At 34.1% G+C, this 20,057-nt stretch overlaps 1 long non-coding RNA gene across 1 annotated transcript in view; it reads left to right on the forward strand.

The window, feature by feature from the left end:
- LOC113928376 overlaps positions 1–20,057 on the forward strand; it is a 162,039-nt gene that overhangs the window by 92,419 nt on the left and 49,563 nt on the right. The window contains exon 2 of the long non-coding RNA XR_003521893.1: positions 16,499–16,534. This is a non-coding gene — a long non-coding RNA (uncharacterized LOC113928376). The remainder of the gene's footprint in view (positions 1–16,498; positions 16,535–20,057) is intronic.

Here is a 20,057-nt window from a genome sequence, read left to right on the forward strand (position 1 = left end):
ATTAGAGAAAAATGTCATGTGTTTAGTCAGCTTGGGTTGCCTAACAAATACTACACATAAGGGGCTTAAAAAACAAAAAAATTATTCCTCACAGTTCTGGAGGCTGGAAAGTCCAAGATCAAGGTGCCATCATGGTCTGTTTTTGGTAAAAGCTATCTTTCTGGCTTGTAGATTGTGGCCTTCTCACTATGTTCTTTGGTGTTTCTTCCTCTTTTTATAAGGGTATTAACCCTAATGGATTAAGGCCCCACCTTGTGATCTCATTTAACCTTCATCACTTCCTCACAGGACCTATTTTCAAATATAGCCACATTGGGGATTAGGATTTTAATATACGAATTTGGGGAGATGCAAACATTTCATCTGTAACAATAAATAAAAGGCTATCAAATACAAGAAGGATTCTTTTATTCTTAGAATTAAACATAACATTACTCTCTTTTAAGTGTTAATGGATCATGTATTTATTATGTGTGATTTTGATTTTATTTGCTAGCTATATTTGAGGGAGGATCAGAAATAGAAATTCCAGTGACTAGATGGCTCTCCTTTGGGATAACTTATGCAGGTACTGTAATTCTGTGAGAATAGCTTAATAGAATTTTAAATACTGTGCTTTAGATGAACTAACAAGGTGTGAAAGAATATATTCCAAACCATCAATATATCTAAATTTAGAATTGCTTTAAGACAACTTTACTGTCAGGATGACTGGGTGGCTCAGTCAGTTAAGCATCTGCCTTCAGCTCAGGTCATGATCCCAGGATCCTGGGATTGAGTTCTGCAACAGGCTCCCTCTGCCTCCCTCTCTCTCTCAACGCTCTCTCTCTCTGACAAATAAATAAATAAAATCTTTAAAAAAAGACAACATTACTGTCAAGATATGTAACTGAAAAACTTGAGCCATGGATTGATGAGGAGAATTAACCAGATTTATCAGAATGGCAGATAAATGTCTGGGGAAATGGTGTTCAATGCAATATTATAAAGATAGTAGTAAAACATTAGTAGGAATTGGAACAGATAAACAAACTGAAATTATCCAAAAAAAAAAAAAAAAGTGTAGCAGAAAGTAAGGCTAAAAGATTATCCTTTGATTAGTCCCTACTCTCTTTGTAATTTTTTTTCCCATCAAAGATTCATTTTGTTCTCTGCTAAATCTTTCCTTTAGCTTGCTGCATTTAAACTGTATTGCAATATGGTTCTAACAAGTCTATGCAGATTATTACATTACTTTAGAAGATAAAACAAAAGCAGAAAAAAATGTTTGTTTCGTGTTATACTTAATCTTACCTCAAATCAATCTTAATTCACAAATTTCTTAAATCACCCCTGTCCAACAAAATTATAAAACTTTAACTTTCATGGTATTTATGTTTCCTTATTCATAAATTAATTATTAATGGTAGTCCTGTGCTTGCAAATTAAAACCTTGGTCTTGCTGTCTTATGAACCATTTGATTGCTCTAATTCTCTCCTACATGCACAGGCAGGTGTCACTCACACTTTTTCTCTGTACAGTAACCTAGCAACTGCAAGTTGCAAGACCTTCTTTATAAGAGTGTTCTCTTAATAATTTCAAAATGATGCCACCCTCTCAAATCCCAAAGAATATTGCTAGTACGCCTTTCTTCCTTTTTAGAAATTTAGTTAGACGATCTTCCTAAGTAGTCAAGTACTTATATTTGAATTCTAAAAATATCAAACCTCCATGTATAAAAACACCCAAGACAGCATCAGAAACAGAACTCAGTTAGTTTGCAATTTAGAGGACAATAACACCACTTCCTGGTTTCTTTTAAAGATGGGTAATACAATCCATACACTCTGACAATCAGATTAAATCAGTTATAGCTATTGCGTTATGTACACGAAAATATACACACATAAGCGTCAAGTAAGATTGATTTCCAAAAGTCACAAAAGAAAGTGTATTTTGAATTCAAGTTAATTCATCCTTAAGTATTAATTTACAAAGATTATTATTATAGAAGATGATGAGAAGGTCCAGTGGAAGGTGAAGGATTACCACATATATGGGCAAATTCTTTCATTAATTTCCTCAAAACTAGGATTGCCAAAGTATGGACCTCCCATTTAAATATGAATTTCAGAAAAACAACAAAAAATTTTAGTTTAAGTATGTTCTATGCAGTATTTCATACAGATTTATGCTAAAAATATTTGTTGCTTACCTGACATTCATATTTAACTAGGTAATCCTATAGTTTTACTTGCTAAATATGGCAACACTATCACAAGGAGATTTGCCGCAGAACTGTAAAATAAGTTAATTGGTTATCTTGCTTACCTTAGAGACTAAATAAATGTTTGGCTAACAGACTGTGAGTACTAGAAATAACTTTTACCTTTTTTTTTTTTAACTGAACCATCACAATATTAGGTAGGCGTTTTAACCAGAAAATAATGTATGAACAACTATGATTTATAAATACATTTTAGAATTGTAATCTCTGAATGTCTTATTTGTGCATATTTTCTGTTTATTGAATAAGTAATAGCTTGTCCAATGAGAGTATTTAATATATGCAGCTTTTCTTTAAATCATGCTCATACTTGAGTAAAATAAAAATACAGTTAAAGAAAATGTCATGATGGATTAGAAAGGCAAGAGCACAGTGGAGAGCTGCAATGCTTTCTATTTGAAGGAGAGTGAGACTATGTCAGCAGGAGTAGCTGCCCCAGTTGAAATAAGATGATGTAGTTGGATATTTAAGAAAGCACATTAGTAGATTCAGGGTCACGTCAGGGATTGAAATGAGGAAAGTCCTTGTTGTCATTTTTATTTCACCAGTTGGAGTAACTTTTCAACTTGTGAAAAGTGGAGTACAGATCCTGGAAATTGAAATCCTTTCCTAAAGCGCGGGCAAGTGCAGGGCAATCAGTGGCAATATCAGATTGAAGCTCATGCCTGTTAATCAATGTGACTTAACCCTGATTTGGGGAAAAATTATTTTGAGGATAAGAATATCAACCCTGTGCACTCCCCTGCTTTTTTGCTGAGGGTGACAATTATTTCTTATCAGGAATGATATGGAGCCTTCTCAAATGAAGATGTGCAAGAATAATGGTTGCTAGTGAGGGGGAGAAGGATGGAAGCTGGGTATAAGCCAGTTCTTCTGCAGCAAACGTGCTATCTGCAAACACTAAGCAAGACAGCAGTTGTCATACAGTCTCAGTTTCTAATGCTGGGTCAACAGCTTACTGGTAAAACCTACATAAATGGCTTAGTGTGTCAGCTTCCTTTCTGATAAGTGAAATGAGCTCGAAGGTCTTTCCATCTCTTACCAACTCTGACTATGCCAATGATAAGGACCCTTATGAACTAGAATATTTAACTGTCTTATATGAATTTCTTAGGCCTATGAGCATATAAGTACTGAAACTTCATTTCCTGGGACAGTATGTTGGATGAAGGTATTCTGAATGTTTCTAAGTCCCTAACCTGTCTTTTTACATACTAAATTTCAGTCATTTATGCAAGTTGATTACATCCCTGACATAGGTTTTACAAGAGGTTGGACACTTTAAAAACATTAACAATATTTATCTGTCTTAGGAACAGAGGTCTCTTTCCATAGAGCTATGCTACAAATTAGATTTCCAAGCATGCATTTCCATCTCTTGGATTCTTTTGAGTCACAGCAGGGGGTGAAATCATTAAGCAAGGATTACGTACTACCTCTTTCTGAAACCCTCAGCTTACTGCTCTGTATTGGAATGGAAATAATGGCAAGTAAATGAAACTCCTGTTAGAGTGGTTTTGAGCTCAGGCCCGACAGATGTGGACCATAGTAGCTGTGTGAACTTGGGCAAGTTATCTTGTCTCCTTATGCCTGTATTTAACCATAAGGATAATAATTTACCAATCTCATAGGATTGTTGTGAATGTACTTGTGAACGCTTAACACAGTCATATAATAAATGTTCAAAAATTGTAGCTATTGTTGCTATCATGCTGCTACTACTATTATTAACATAATTTTTTATTAGAAAACTGGTAGGAGCTTAATTAGAAGCCAGTTCTGCTTTTTTTTTTTTTCAAGTCCACTGAATCCTCTAACACATATATCAATAAAATCAGGCTTAAATAAATTGGTGAAAAAGAGAGCTTTCCACTTTATGAATATTCATGGACTATGTCTACAATATTCCTGAATGTAACAGAGATAATGTGAGATAGTTTTTTAAAAAAAGGATGAATGGGAGACAAACCATAAGAGACTCTTAATCTCAGGAAACAAACTGAGGGTTGCTGGAGTGGTGGGGGTGGGAGAGATGGGGTGGCTGGGTGGTAGACATTGGGGAGGGTATGTGCTATGGTGAGCGCTGTGAATTGTGTAAGACTGATGAATCACAGACCCGTACCTCTGAAACAAATAATACATTATATGTTAATAAAAAAAAGAATGAATGGGGAAAGCAAATTTATTTGTCTGTATCAGTGCCCTATACCTGACAAGCAATATGCAGTCAATAAATTGATTATTTTTAAATTATGTTAGATAACTAATACAATTTTTCTATGTAAGACGAACACCTGTGTGTGTGTGTATATATATATAAATATATATATATACATGATATATATATATATATATATCATGTATATATATATATTTATATATATATACATGAGGAGAGTGTAGGATGTTAATGTAGAAAGCCAGGTTCATCATAGGGATAATTTCAGTCTAGAAGGATCCTTCCTTTAGCCAGGAGAAGGCAATGACTAAACACCAAGTGTTAAAAAGTACCAGCTGAAAGTATTGTTAATTTTAAAGTGAAATGCCCTGAAATACCTGAGTGATTTCAAATGTCTCCTGTTCAGAGATTTCATGTTAACTGAAATTCCCATTATTAGACTCAATTCTTTGTGATATGGTACAATTTCCAGGAGCTTTCATTAAAAGTTAGAATATTAATATAGAACCATTAGCCGTTGAGAATATAATGGGCTTTGAGGAGCAGGCAAAGTTCAGCATGAGAAAGGAAACAGGTATAGAACACAAGAATTAAAGGGGACAATAAATAAATAGCATGAAAAAAATTAGAATATGGAGTCATAGAGAAAGAGGAAATGAAGAGAGAATAAGAAAATACATGTGTGCTTAACCTGATCTAAAACTTAGTGTCAAAGACTTCTAAGGCATTTTACAGAGAAGAACTTAATGGGAAATGGATAATTTTGAGATCCATTTATAATATAAAAAAACCCTCCTAACTCAAAAACTTTGTACTTTGTCTCTTCCAGTCTATATGTATTTGATACTTTCTCAAGTTTATTGCATTGGTTAAGACTTCTAGTACAATATTGAATAGATAAGTGAGTTTGGACATCCTTGTACTACCCTATCTTAGACAATAGCTTTCAGCCATCACCATGAAATAACACATTAACTATGCATTTTTGTAGATGTTCTCTACCATGTGAGGGAGTTTGTTTCTATTTGTAGTTTCTGAAGTTTTTATCATAAATGATGTTGAATTTTATCTCATGTATTCTATGTCTATTAGGATGATCAAATTGTCTTTCAAAATGTTTTGTCAGTTAATGTGGTGGTTTATTTTGATTGATTTCCAAATGTCAAACAAACCTGCATTCCCAGGATAAATGCCATTTGATTGTAGTATATTATTCTTTTTATATATCACTGATTCAACTTGCTAATATTTTTAAAGGATTTTTGCCTCAAGGTCCATGACAACAGGCATCCCAGTAGTGTTTTTTTATTTGTCCTCATAATATCTGTTTGTTTTTCGTACCATGGTATTTCTGGCTTTAAAACAAGTGGGATATTGTTTCCTCCTTTCTACTTTCTGGAAGTAGAAGTGAATGATTGATTCTAACATTTGGTAGAATTAACCACTGAGGCTTTTTGGGCCCAGGGTTTTCTATATTGGGCTGTTTTTTAACTACAAATTGAATTTCATTAGTAAATATGAAGATATTCAAGTTACTTATTTTGGTGAACTGTATTAGTTTATATCTTTAAAGACAATTTCCATTTCATCTAAATTATCAAATATATCTGCATAAAATTGTCATTATTTATTTAACTACTATAGCATCCAATTGGTAGCCTTGCCCACTCTTCTATTCATGTTATTGGTAATTTGTGCACTGAATAATAATAAAAATATGACTCATCAAAAGTTGTTATTAAAGAAATGCTTAGAGAAAAAATTATAGCTTCAAATGAAGAGGGGTTGCAAATCTAAACTAATCTTCAAACTCAAGTAGGAAGAAAATTAAGTTAGAAAGTAGGAAAAGAAAAGTAACATAGATAGTAGCAAAAATATTAATAAAATAAAATAAGAGAAAATCAACAGCCAAAAGTTTATTCTCTGAAGAGACTGACAAATTAATCAAACCTCCAGTAAAACTGATCAAGAAAAGGTGAGAATATATAAGTTTTTTTGAAAAGGAGAACCTCGTATGAACACCACAGACATTAAGGGGATAATAAGAGGTAGTTAAAAAGAAATTTATACTAATTTTAAGGAATTTTAGTTATATAAACTATGTTCTCTCACCACAAGAAAATTAAATTAGACGCTGTTGAAAGACAACTAGAAATTCTCCAAATGCTTGCATAAATTATGCAACACATTTCTAAATTAAAACACTTATGTATACAGGAAATTGGAAAATACGTTGAACTGAATAAAATTCCTAAAAAAACATACCAAATTTGTGGTCTGTAGCTGAAAAGAGGGCTTGCAGATAAATTTATAGCATTAAGTACTTAGGAAAAGAAGAAACATCTAAAATGAATTTTTAAATTTAACAAATTTTCTTTTTTATTTTCTGATTAAAATCAAATTCAATATTTTTTCTTTTTAGTGTCTCTGAAATGCAAACTTCTTTGCATGCCAATAGTTAATAGCAACATTAATTGTCTATCATGTCTTTTGAATTATCTTTTCTCTGTAAATATGTATTTTTTAACTTCCCTGATCACCATGTTCTAGCATACATGAATGTTCAAAGGATTCTAATTTCCTCTACCAACTTCTCTTCCCTCATCATTTTCTCATTTTACTTAGTTCTTTTTAACTTGTTTTTTGGAAAGTTTTTACTTAAATTCTAGTTAGTTAACATATAATGTAATATTGGTTTCAAGAGTAGAATTTAGTGATTCATCACTTACATCTAACACCCAGTGCTCATCACAAGTGCCCTCCTTAATACCCATCACCCATTTAGCCCATCCCCCACCCACTTCCCTCCATTAACCCTCAGTTTGTTCTCTGTCATTAAGAGTCTCTTATGGTTTGCCTCCCTCCCTTTTCCCCCCTATGTTCATCTGTTTTTTCTTAAATTCCGCGAGTGAAATTATATTGTATTTGTCTTTCTCTGATTGACTTATTTCGCTTAGCATAATACAACTTAGCTGCCTCCAGATAGTTTCAAATGGCAAGATTTCATTCTTTCTGATGGCTGAGTAATATTCCACTCTCTCTATTGATAGATAGATATAGATACAGATATAGGTATATATATATATATATATATACCACCTCTTCTTTATCCATTCATCTGTTGATGGACATTTAGCCTCTTTCCATAATTTGGCTGTTGTTGATAATGCTGCTATAAATATCGGGGTGCATGTGCCCCTTCAAATCATTATTCTTGTAACCTTTGGGCAAATACCCAGTAGTACAATTGCTGGGTCATATGGTAGTTCTATTTTTAACTTTTTGAGGAACCTCCGTACTGTTTTCCAGAGTGGCTGCTCCAGCTTGCATTCCCACCAACAGTGTAGGAGGGTTCCCCTTTCTCCGCATCCTCACCAACATCTGTTGTTTTCTGGGTTTAGCTATTCTGACAGGTGTGAGGTGGTATCTCATTGTGGGTTTGATTTGTATTTCTCTGATGATGAGTGATGTTGAACATCTTATCATCTGTATGTGTTCTTTGGAAAAATGTCTATTCATGTCTTCCGCCTATTTCTTAACTCATTTTTACTGATACTAAAGAGTACTCTGGAGAAGGGGATGGGTGAAACAAGAAACATTTCCATAGCAGTAATAGCTATCAGCTTCCTCTCAGAGTTGTTCACTACTGGCAAGAGTGCAAGAGAGTTGGACTTTACTTTCAAATAGAACACTGGACAGAGTGCCATGGACAAGAGTACCTTTTCTTCTTTTTTGAACTTTTACTTAAGCTTCAAATCAACTCTGATCAATTACTTATTCAATGATTTTTTATTCATGCATATATTCACTTAGTCAAATAATCAGTTTTTTGTATTTTTATGACCTATGTTTTGTTAGATGTAGGAAATGAAAGAATTCTTCCATTCATCAAAGGCATTGTTAAATGCCAGAAAAAATAATTAATTTTTATCCAAATAACTTATTTAAAGCAAAGCAAATAATTATGGCAATATTGTCATGCCCAAATTTAAAAAGCCAATTCTGTCAGTGTACATAAACAGCAGTACGGTATTTTCTCCCATGCAAATTTATTTGTGAAATAAAAAAATAACTTTTTGAAAATAATTGTGATTATTTGTATCCTCCTGCCTAGCCATGTGAAGTTCCTTGTAGGTGAAACTTTTTTTTTCTTTTATTTACTCTTATAGTATCCTCTGATTACTCTTTCTACTTCACATACTAATCATTTTTCCATTTCATGTTATTTCGCTTAGACTGTACTGGCCACTCTTAAAAAAAAAAAATCTATTAGCATCTTCTGGTATCTTCCCTGACTTAATGCAGGTAACTGCACAATAAAAATACCTTAATAGTGGCGCCTGGGTGGCTCAGATGTTAAGCATCTGCCTCCGGCTCAAAGAAGTCCTGGGATCGAGCCCCGCATCAGGCTTCCTGCTCCACGGGAAGCCTGCTTTTCCCTCTTCCACTCCCCCTGCTGTGTTCACTCTCTCGCTGTGTCTCTCTCTGTCAAATAAATAAATAAAATCCTAAAAAAAATACTTAATAAACAGTTCAGCTTGATACTATAATGAGACAGAGGGGCAAAAAAAGAACAGAAAAAGCTAAATTGATCTTCTTTTGTATATTCTCCATAAAACATTTTGGATATGTATTGGTGATATTCAAATGGTTCAGCTTTATTGTGCTGCTATCTAGTAGACATTTTGGGGTTTTATTAGATTAAATATTTTAGCACAGTTATGTATCCAATGGTAGTAAATGCCATCTCAAGTGTTCCATTAAAAAAAGCAGATATAATTAATTTTTTGTTATATGATACAAAATTCATTCACTACCAAGAATAAGTTTTAAATTACTTATACAGAAATTGAGATCATTCATCATTACAAATAATTCCATCTGGCAGGAATTCATAGAACCCACTTCACACCATGACTCTTGATGAGTTGACTGTTCCTTACTGTGACATATCCTTTTATCTTAACTGGAAACCTGAGGAGGTAGACTGTGTTCATAATTGAAAACAAAATTCACACAATGTCATTTAAAAAGTGAAAGTTATGATTTGCACATTTATTGTATTGAAGTAAAATTAATCATGTACCAGAAATATAGATGTCAAATTTAGTAGTATTTTATTTATTTATTTATTTATTTGAGAGAGAGAGAATGAGAGATAGAGAAAATGAGAGGGAAGAGGGTCAGAGGGAGAAGCAGACTCCCTGCTGAGCAGGGAGCCCGATGTGGGACTCGATCCCGGGACTCCAGGATCATGACCTGAGCCGAAGGCAGCCGCTTAACCAACTGAGCCACCCAGGAGCCCTTTAGTGGTATTTTAATAAGCCATGAACAATGGCATGCAAGGAAAAAATATATAGTTGAAAATAAATTTCCTTTCTTAATACATTGCTTGCCTTATTCATAAAAAAGCATCTTGTGTTCTGAAAGTGATCTGATCTTATCTCTGGATGTTGAGCCTCATTAGTTATGTATCTGTGCTTGTACTGTGTAGTCCTTCAGGCCACTGACTCTGAAACAGAATAAACAAACTGCTCTGGTGTGAATGCTATATCTACCTCTTACTAAATTCATGACCTTGGACAAGGATCTTAAGATCATTAGGTCTCAGTTTCCGTATCAGCAGAATGGGGATAACAGTATTAGCCATGAAAGACTGCTCTGAAGTACTAAAACCCCAAAGTCAATGGAACAGTCTTTTGTCTTTTCCCAACCCCTTAGGGAAAACTGTAGTCAATTATTTGTGTCCTTTGGTACTTATCTCTCTCCTTCCAAATAATTTGTTTATTTTTCTGTCTTGATTTAATTAATTCAGTATTATCTTTTTATTTCTTTTTGTGTTGTTTTCTAATCAACCTCCCTTACCACTTTCTTCTAAGTTGTTTTGGAGACATAAGCCCTATAGTTTAATAAAGATAATTTGTATAATGTCTTCATCACTTACTAGTTATGTGATAGTCAGCATCATATTTATTCTCTTTACCTTCAGATTTGAATGAGAACAATAATACTACCTACCCTACAGCATGCTCAAGAAAATTAAGTAAAACAATATATGAACTAATCAGCACAGAGGCTAATATGATTGCTCAATTATTATTTTTATTACTGTAAGTCCTAGCCTCCGGAGTTCCGGTTTCCGTCGTCACCCAGCTAGATGTTCATTCCTTACCTAATCCGCTCTAACCTAGTTCCCAAAATCCTGTTTCTGATGAAAAAAACCAAAAAAATGACCAGCAACTCCAGGCCTTTCCAACCACATGTGTAACATCTGATTTCAGGACCTGGAAATCGAGTCTTATCTGGAATCCCACAACTTGAAATATTATAAAAAAAAAATCAGAGCTGCCAGTCCGCTTTTCTGTCAGCATACCTGGTTTCCTGTGCTCTGTGGACAAATTCTGAGAATTTTTGGCTGTGAGGAATAAACCACCTCCACCTCTCTCCACAAACGTACTTCTCTGATAGCCTAGTTCTCTAAACTGAAAATTCTGCCTTAATTACTCAGTCATGGGTCATTTACTTTTATATAACCTCAGACTGTCCTAAGTTGAGATCTACCTCAACCATCTTTCCCCTACACTAGATCCTACTTTCTATAACCATTTATGTGACGACTGTTTCATATGGACTGATCTCCCAAGGTTAAGCTGAAATGAGATTACCTCCCAGAAACACCTATTACCATGTACTCACTAGGTTGGATTTGAATCTTGGTTGGGCTTGACTGGGTTTGGTTCTTAAGTTGGCCTGCATTTCAGTGACATATGCCCTTCCCAGGGGAAGGTTTTCAGTTAGTCCAAATGATATAATCTCTTTCCATAGCAAATATAGTGTGTTCAAATATAGAAAATAACTACATTTGCTTTATATATTGTACCTTTTATATTAGAAAAAAAATTGATGTCCTTGGATTCCATTAAGTCAGTTCAAAAACTAATAAAATTGCAACATAATAATATGAATAATAAAAATAATCTGATGATTTATGAATAGATGAAAACTCACTATTACCTACATTTTAAATAAGAATTTTATTTTCCTTCAGACTCTTTTCTTTGTATCTATGTTTCATATCCTCTTCTTGTGTTTCACACCTCATTTACTTTTCTTTAGACCTCTTTCTGTCCTGTATTTTATTCATTCCATTTTACTTATGTTTCTCTCATCTACTGAAACCTCCCCATTGCCATTATAGATATTTCTTGGCAAGAGGTGACTTGTTTTTCATTTCTTTGCTCTATTATTTTCCTTCCTGAAAAATTCAGTGAACAAATATACACTCACGTGACTATTCCATCAAAAAAGGAACCTAGGAGGAAGGTGATATCGCTCATTTTCAATGCCCTTTTCCCCCCATTCTCATGGCTCTCGGGCTCCCTAATGCTTCGTGTTTTCTTTCCCATAGATTAGTAGATACTTTTGTATAACATTCATCTGGGAACCACTTGATCTTCTGTGAATTTGTCACTATAGACCTAAATTAAGGCAGTTGGCAGAAGTCACTGCTGCAAATAGGAAGCTTACAAAAGGGAGATCCAAATAACTGATGGTAAAGCAACAAATATTTTTTCCCCTACTTTTACCTGCTTTCCCATTATATACAATTCACAAATTTGGAATTCCTTCTGCAAGAAGTGAAACATTTGTTTTTTGTCATTTAATTTCCATTTTGGTTTCCTTTAAATTGTGTCTTTTTTTTTTAAGCCACAAGTTTTGTATTAGCAAACTAGAGTTAAGAATTTATGCTAAGAATTTTGGTAAAAGTAAACTTTAAATTTGATTATGTTTTAATAAAAAAATAAAAATATCCATTGTTCTGAATCATTATTATGATTAACTCTATTCTATCTTATAAAATATCTCTATAAATCTGGTCTAAATAACATTTCAATTATTAATTCATTAGTTGTAATTTTTCCACAAACCTAGTGGTTATACCAAAATATGTGCATCTAACACTAAAGAAAGGAAAGATTACATTAGACTTACCTGATAAATCTTGTCTTTGCATGATTTATCTTAATGCCAAGTATCTCCAACTTATCAAAGAAACATAAGCAACAGTTTTAATTGTCCGTAAAATTATATACCTAACTGACTCATATTAATTTCTCTGGAGATATCTCTTACTTCTATTAACTCACAGTTTTTTGTGCTCGCTTCGGCAGCACATATGCTAATATTAACTCACAGCTTTTCAAGATGTCCTTTCAAGCTCCCTTTGGCTTCTAAACCTTTAAAGACCTCGTTCCCACTCGCTAGAAATACCTCACCCCTCTCTGTAGGGATATACAGACAAATCTATTCAGTTCTCAGTTGAAATGTAGTTTTATCAAAAAAAAATCCATCCTAGGGGCACCTGGGTGGCTCAGTCAGTTGAGCGTCTGCCTTCGGCTTAGGTCATGATCATGGGGTCTTAGGATCAAGTTCCACATTGTGCTCTTTGTTCAGTGCAGAGCCTGCTTCTCCCTCTGCCCCTCCCTGCATTCGTGCTCTCTCTCTCTCTCACTCTAGTGGAAATAAATAAATAAATAAATAAATAAATAAATAAATAAATAAATAAAATTAAAAAAAAAAATCCATCCTAAACCCTGTAGATTAGAATAGGTCTGTGCTCTCAGAGCTCCCTTTCCTTCCCTTTGTAGCAGTTATCACAAATACAGTCAAGCACACATTAGCACAATTAGTTATTATTAACTGCCTTACTATATGCAAAATTCCGTATCAATTGTTATGCTGTTCTTTGCTGTATTTCCAGTTCTTAGCACTTATAGTATGTCTCAGCTCTGGCATATATTAAGTGATTGGCAAATATTTGTTCAATTAATTAATACATCCATGAAAAGGCAGGTGACAGTATAAGAAATATTGAAGTAAACATAAGGTGCTCAAGACTATAGTCTTTTTCCATATACGTATAAAGTCATAGGAAGTAAAAGACTTCAGAAACGTAAATAAAAACACATACAAAGCAAATATAGAAATATATATTTTAAACCTGACACTCAAATTTAGCATTATTTGGTATTATCAAGAAATTTAGTTGTGATTTCTTTCACTGTGAAACTCAGAATTACCGTCAAATCATTCTTAAGTTTCAATCTCAAAGGGAAATCATTAAACATACAGACTTTAATTAAAAAGCACTTTCAGCTCTATCCTTAAAGAAAAGTTAGTGTTATTATATTATATAATTTACTATATTGCCATCAACACCATGGATTAATGCATTTCCAAGGTATTTCCTCAGTCTATAAACATATTTTTTCTTCATAAGTACTTTTAAAATGCTAGGTTCATTTTTTTTTTATAATTTCAAAAACCCAAAAGGACAAACAAATATAGTATCATACATCTATGTTGAAAGGAATGGAGTTCCATAGATTCAGGATATAATTATTCACTGAGGATATAATATGAAACATTTCCCAAAATGAATTGCTTACTGAACCCTTTTAATATGGAAATCTGAAAACTCTTCTACACTCTACTCTTATTTATTCTTTCAACAAATATTAGTTTAACATATACCATAGTCCATACCACCATGTACTAAACTCTATACTCACTTTTTTAAACCCTATGTGTGTGTGAGAGAGGGAGAAAGAGAATACATATGCACACACAACACACAACAGGAAGTCACAGTCTAAGTGAGAAATAGAAGAGTTAATCTTCTATTTTAATATAACTTGAAGATTTTTAAATGGTTTTTAACCATGTATTAGCTTTGCCTCAATACAGGAGACCTTGCAAAACCTTCATAGTGTAGGTGTCACCTGAATTGAATCTTGATAGATGTGGAAGAACTATACTGTTACACTTATTATACCTTGAGCATAAAACCTGAGAAATGGGAAAAAAACAAGATTAGAGAGAGACTGGAATTAGACCAGGAATTGCATTTCATGCTAAGTACTTTAAATATTATCTTCTAGAAAATGGAGGCCATTGAAGGATTTTTTTTAACAAGAAAGCAACAGGAGGGTATTTTCAGCAATGTGGAAAATGGTTGAGCGGAGGACTATACATAGATGACAACAGGAAGATCATTACATTCAAACAAGAGATTATGAGGATGTGAATTAATAGAGTGGTACTAGGCCTGCAGAGATTCAGATGGACAGGAAAGATTATATGTAACAGGAATCAGTGACCAGTTGGTTGTGGAAGATAAAGGAATAGGAGAAGCTCAGTTCCAAACTTAGGTGCCTGAGTAAATGAGGTTATTAACTGACCTAGAAAATGAGCAATGGATTTTATATTGAGATTAATTATGAATTCAAATTTAGCTGCCAGAGACTGATTTGATTATGGATCATCTATGTGGAGTTTCAGGGTGGTATAAATAGGGAAAGATTAGATATATAGCTGTTGGTTTAGATAGTTCAAGTGTTGGTTGTACTTTGAGGGTTGTATACATAGATAATTAAAATCCAGACCACAGATGAAATTTTCAGAATTCATAATGGCTAAGAAGAATGAAAAAGGAGAGGCCAGAAAGCAGAGAAACTGCATTCAGGGGTAGGAGAAGGAAAACACGGCAAATAGTGTGGCCAGAATACAACATGGTCTCAGCATGGTATGGTCCAGAGAACAGGATTTTTGTTAGTTTAGGGATCTTCTCTGAAGTTAATGATGACTTTCCCAGGTTTCCAGAATATGATTGGATGCAATTGCTTCCAAGGTTTATCTGGTCACTCTTTATTATTATTTTTTTAAGATTTTATTTATTTATTTGTGAGAGAGAGAGCATGAGACAGAGTGTGTATGAGAGAGAGAGCACAAGCAGAGGTGGGGGGGGACAGAGGGAGAAACAGGCTCCCCATCAAGCAGGTAGCCTGATGCGGGACTCAATCTCAGGACCCCAGGATCATGACCTGAGCCGAAGGCAGACGCTTAACCAACTGAGCCACCCAGGCACCCTGGTCACTCTTTATTTCCTACCTAATACAGTACTAATAAAGGAGCTGACAATAAGATTTACACAAGCTGTCCATCTTTCTTTGAAAGTAGGCAAGTCTTTCTATAGCCAATATTTTACTTTCTTCCATAAGTCTCAAAGGCCCCTGATCTTATCCAGGCACATAAAATATATGCATCATAAAAATATAAACTAGACAATGTGTTCCCTCTACACATATAGAATGTATACTAATATTATAACATGCCTGAGGACATGGTTAACTTAGAAAAGCATGCGCTGGATATGGGCTTATAAAATCCACATTTCTTGTGAGACTGGTTTAGTGAACTCCTTTAGCTTTTGCTTATCTGGAAAACTCTATTACTCCTTCAATTCTGAATGGTAACTTTGCCAGGTAGAGTATTCTTGGAAGTGTTTTTTTTTTTTTTCTCTTTCAGCACTTGGAATATATTTTGCCACTGTCTTCTGGCCTGCTAAGTTTCCACTGAAAAATCTGTTGTTAACTTTATGGGAGTTTTCTTGTATATTTTTCTCTTTCTGGTTTTAAGATTCTCTCCTTATCTTTAACTTTTGACATTTTAATTATATGTATCTTTATGTGGGTCTCTTTGGGTTCATCTTATTTGGAACTCTCTGGATCTGGATGTTTCTTTCCCCAGGTTAGGAAATGATAAAAACTACTAGGTGTTAAAAAAATATCCAAGTGATAAATATATTTAGGTGACTGTTATCATGGGTGGATTAACTGGTATTTATTAGAATGGGGGCACTTATTATTTAATTACTTAGATTCCTTCAAAATAGACAATCTCTACACTTCACTGGCATGATTAATTTAACAAAACTTTTTGTTAACTACAGAGAAACAGTTATCTATGGGAAAGGGGAATAAGCAGGCATAGCTTTTGAGTACCTGCTCTATGCAGGAAGGACCTTTTATCTGATGCTGGAGAAAGTGACACTGACACTCAAAGAACTCAGAACTTATCATGACTAGAAGCTAGTGCCATGAGGACATAGAAGACTTTGGGGTGGTTTATTGTTTATTTGTTTTTTTTTAAGTCTATATACTGTGTGTGGGTGTGTTTACATAGATATTTAATTAATGACTCTCTCTTCCAGAATACTATAAACCTCAGCAGCAAAGGGGTCATACCGGTAAGTCTATATATTTTTTGACTGATTAATAGTAGCACCTGGGATATAGTAAGCATTCAATAAATATTTTTTGAATGAATGAATAAATGATGAATAAGTGAAAAGTAATCACAGTGAACAAAAAAGTAATCAAAGGATTTCCAAACTAGAAGAAAGTTATAAATAAAGGGCTATGGAAACACATAGAGAGAGATAATAAATTCTGACCAGACTGTTCGGCCACACACAAGGGATGGAAGAATCAACATCTGAGCTGAATCTTGAAGAAGAGTTTTGACAAATGCTCTAGTGGGGTGGAGCTCAAAGGGACAGCCTTTCTAGCCGAGAAAATTCCAAAAGATCAGAGATAAGAAAGTGCACATTCAATCTGGAGAGTAGAAAGCAGTCTGGTGTTACTACATTTGTAAGAACCTGGTGGAAGACAAGAGTGATCCAAAGAGTGTGACAAGAGATAAGACTGAAGAGGTTGTTTGGAATCAGAATGTAAAATGAATTGTACTATACTTTGGATTTTATCCTATAGCCATGAACTTTAAATAAACAAAAAGAAGAAGAAGGAGAAGGAAGAGGAGAATGAAAGAATACTAAGAGTTCTGCTAAAATTGTTAGAATTATTAAGCACTAATTTCAAAGAGGTCTGAAAATTTGCATTTTATCATTTTAATTTTGCTCACTTGAATATTGCATGCATATTTGAGATTTTAAGTTGTACAAATTAGTATTTTCAAATTAAAAAATTTTCAAACTTTCCATGTTATCTGTTCCAGTTCTAAAATAAGTCAATGTTATTTAAAGGATAAAAGTCTTTACCATGCCTTAGAAACACCTGGGTGGCTCAGCTGGTTGAGTGTCTGCCTTCAGCCCAGGTCATGATTTTGCGGTCATGGAATCAAGCCCTGCATCAGGCTCAATGCTCAATGGGAAACCTGCTTCTCCCTCTCCCTCTGCCTACTGCTCCCACTGCTTGTGCTCTCTCTCTCTCTCTCTGTCAAATAAATAAATAAAATCTTAAAAAAAAAAAGAAAAGAAACAAGACTGAAAAAAAGTAAATAAATTTGACCATCTAGAAAAACAAACCAACTCACTTCTTAATATAACACTTCATACCAGAAGGTATTAGAACAATCTATTTAAGATACACACAAGCAAAAGAAATGTGAGCCAAGGATTTTATATCCATTCAAAACTGGTATAAAGGCCAAAGATAATCTGTTATGAATATAAGAGAACTCAGGACCTATGAACATTTCCTAGAGAGTCTACTAGAGTTCCAGCTTCAGACTACCAAAAAACTCAAGGGACAAGTTTGAGTAATATGTCTAGTGGCAAAAATTGAACAAATTTATCTGTAGAACAAAGACTAAATCCTATGTATGAAGGTTTTATTTTATATAAACTCTATATATTTTCTGAAAAAAATTGATATAAGAGCACACAGTCATGAAAGGATAACTAATATTCTCTCTCCAAGGCTTAATAGTGATCCATCAAATGCCCCTGACCTCTACGTTATACTTAGAGCTAGGGAAACATCTATAGTTGGTGTTGATCTTGTTAAGTAGCCAAAAACTCCCATTTGGCCTTCATTTTGGTCTTGGCCTTTGGGAGCCTAATTTAATGTTATATCTGACATTCCTTAAAGTATACATGGTCAAGTCACCATCATCATATCTAGTCAGTATAAAAATTTGAAAAATATAGCACTAAGCATATCATCTCATTTATTGTTTATCTCTTTTGAACAAATAAATGATTATGTAATTGAAAATATAATACAAATCAAAATAATAGATATTAAATTATATTTTAGTTCTAATATGCTTGGGCAGCTAACATTCATAATATTTAAAAATTGAACTTTGTGAAGTACATTTATTTATTTAAATGCATTTATATCCCAAGGAACTCAAGAAAATATCTTACTTGAAACTTTTCTAAAGCGATAGTGTAAACAAGTGAATGCAAGAAAAACTATGTGCATGGGGGCACCTGGGTGTCTCAGTTAGTTAAGTGTCCAATTCTTACTTTTAGCTGACATCATGATCTCAGGGTCAGGATGCTTATGTGTACCTGCACTCTCTCTCTCTCAAAAAAACACAAAAAACCTATGTGCATGTATATAAACATATGTATATCTGTACACACACACACACACACACACACACACACACACACACACGCATGCTTGAAGGCAACAATCTACTCCTAACTATAGTGTGAAAGCATCTTTTCTTTTTTAACTCTCTTGTATTTTAATCTATTTATGTGTTTATTTTACTTTTTTATTTAAATTCAATTAGCCAACGTATTGTAGTACATCATTACTTTTTGATATAATGTTCAATGATTAGTTGCTTATAACACCCAGTGCTCATCACATCTTTTCTTTCTTTCCTTTTTTTTTTTTGTCAGACTCTCTTATGCTTTATTCTTTTTTGTTTTTTTATTAACATATAATGTATTATTTGTTTCAGAGGTACAGGTCTGTGATTCATCAGTCTTACATAATTCACAATGCTCACCATAGTACATACCCTCCCCAGTGTCCATCACCCAGCCACCCCATCCCTCCCACCCCCACCACTCCAGCAACCCTCAGTTTGTTTCCTGAGGTTAGGTCTGTTATGGTTTGTCTCCCTCTCCGGTTTTGTCTTGTTTCATTTTCCCTCCCTTCCCCTATAATCCTCTGTCTTGTTTCTCAAATTCCTCATGTCAATGAGATCATATGATACTTGTCTTTCTCTGGTTGACTTATTTTGCTTAGCATAATACCCTCTAGTTCCATCCACGTCATTGCAAATGGCAAGATTTTGGTTTTTTGATGGCTGCATAATATTCCATTGTATATATATATATACTACATCTTCTTTATCCATTCATCTATTGATGGACATCTAGGCTCTTTCCATAGTTTGGCTCTTGTGGACATTGCTGCTATAAACATTGGGGTGCACGTGCCCCTTCGGATCACTACATTTGTATCTTTGGGTTAAATACCCAGTAGTTCAATTGCTGGGTCATAAGTAGCTCTATTTTCAACTTTTTCCAGAGTGGCTGCACCAGCTTGCATTCCCACCAACAGTGTAAGAGGGTTCCCCTTTCTCCACATCCTTGCCAACATCTGTCATTTCCTGACTTGTTAATTTTAGCCATTCTGACTGGTGTGAGGTGGTATCTCATTAAGGTTTTGATTTGGATTTCCCTAATGCTGAGTTATGTTGAGCACTTTTTCATGTGTCTGTTGGCCATCTGGATGTCTTCTTTGGGAAAATGTCTGTTCATGTCTTCTGCCCATTTCTTGATTGGATCATTTGTTCTTTGGGTGTTGAGTTTGATAAGTTCTTTATAGATTTTGGATACTAGCCCTTTATCTGATATGTCATTTGCAAATATCTTCTTCCATTCTGTCAGTTGTCTTTTGGTTTTGTTGACTGTTTCCTTTGCTGTGCAAAAGCTTTTTATCTTGTTGAAGTCCCAATAGTTCATTTTTGCCCTTGCTTCCCTTGCCTTTGGAAGTTGCTGT

Source organism: Zalophus californianus, chromosome 5 (genome assembly GCF_009762305.2).
Source record: "Zalophus californianus isolate mZalCal1 chromosome 5, mZalCal1.pri.v2, whole genome shotgun sequence".
NCBI classification, from domain to species: Eukaryota; Metazoa; Chordata; class Mammalia; order Carnivora; family Otariidae; genus Zalophus; species Zalophus californianus.